The following is a 1,755-nucleotide window of genomic DNA, read 5'->3' on the forward strand; positions in this document are numbered from 1 at the left end:
GCCACCATGCCCAGCTAATTTTTTGTATTTTTAGTAGAGACGAGGTTTCACCATGTTGACCAGGATGGTCTCGATCTCTTGACCTCGTGATCCACCCGCCTCGGCCTCCCAAAGTGCTGGGATTACAGGCTTGAGCCACCGCGCCCGGCCTCCCTCTCACATTCTAAACACGCTTAACTATTAGATGGGGGTAACGTGAACCTTGTATGCAGAAGGTGCTTAATCATTACCTGCTGATGCAGATGATATAGGGCATTGGTTAGTAGCATGAAGATTGGAACCAAGCTCCTGAATTACATCTTGGCTCCACCCTTTACCAGCTGTGTGTCTTTGAGGAAGTCACTTAACCTTTCTGAGCCTCAAGAGATAATACTAGTGTCTAGCGTTAAATGAGATAATGAGCCAGGCACAGTGGCTCAAAACGCATGCCACCAACAGGGAAACTTTAAGATGAAGGGAGCAGGTCAACCCCATCTGGTCAGTCTCAGCATCACTAAAAGTGAGACGCCCGGAAGTTAGGTACCTCTTGGAGGTGATGGCCTGGGAAGGACACAGCATCACTTATCCTACAAAGGAGTTAAGCTGATCAATTGAGCTTGAATCTCACCAAGCCTCTAGAATCTGGAGTCTAGATTGATTGATTGATTGATTGATTGCAGTGGAGTCTCGGTCTGTTGCCCAGCCTGGAGTGCAGTGGTGTGATCTTGGCTCACTGCCACCTCCACTTCCCGGGTTCAAGCAATTCCAGTGCCTCAGCCTCCTGAGTAGCTGAGATTACAGGCACCTGCTACCAAGCCTGGCTAATTTTTGTATTTTTAGTAGAGAGGGGGTTTCCCTATGTTGGCCAGGCTGGTCTCAATCAAGTAATCCTAAAATGCTGGGATTACAGGTGTGGGCCATGGTGCCTAGCCAGTAGAGTCTAGATTTAACTCCCAGTATATGGAATACACCAGGGAGCGAGGAGCATGTTAGATGACACCACAGAGTAAAACCAGTCAACCTGTTTTCTTCAACAAATGCATTTAAAAAACGGAGCGATGGCTAGCTACGGTGGCTCACGCCTGTAATCCCAGCATTTTGGGAGGCTGAGGCGGGTGGATCACGAGCTGAGTTCAAGACCAACCAGCCAAGGTGGTGAAACCCCATGTCTACTAAAAATACAAAAATTAGCCAGGCACTGTGTCAGGTGCCTGTAATCCCAGCTACTTGGGAGGCTGAGGCAGGAGAATCGCTTCAACCCGGGGTGCAGAGATTGCAGTGAGCCAAGATTGAGCCACTGCACTCCAGCCTGAGTGACAGAGACTCCATCTCCAAAAAACAAACAAAAAACAGTGACAATTACCCCCACTCTTCTCCCAAATTGAGATGCAGATTTTGAGGAGGGCGGAAGGCACTGCCATGACTAGACTGGAATCCAGGCCATCCCAAGCCCCAGGTGGACAGAGATGCTCTGGGTGCCTGGACGTCCTGACTTCCAGCAGGTCTCTACTTAGGGCTGCCACCGCCTTGCAGTTGATCATGACAGCTTCTTTTTGCCTCTGGCTTGAGGTCCCAGCTGCCTGTGTAGGTATTTTCCCAGTGGGCATGGAGCTGCAGCGTGGCTGCCAGGAGAAGCACCATGTCTCCCTGCCCACTAGCTGCAGCTCCAGCCAGATGTGAACCATCAGGCAGGGGCAGTTGCTGCTGGTGTCCAGGGAGCATCGAACAGCAGGAGGGACTAGGGAAAGCAGGAGACAGGGGAAAGAAGGTGGGTGT

The sequence above is a fragment of the Cebus imitator genome, unplaced genomic scaffold (assembly GCF_001604975.1).
Source record: "Cebus imitator isolate Cc_AM_T3 unplaced genomic scaffold, Cebus_imitator-1.0 Scaffold266, whole genome shotgun sequence".
NCBI lineage: Eukaryota > Metazoa > Chordata > Mammalia > Primates > Cebidae > Cebus > Cebus imitator.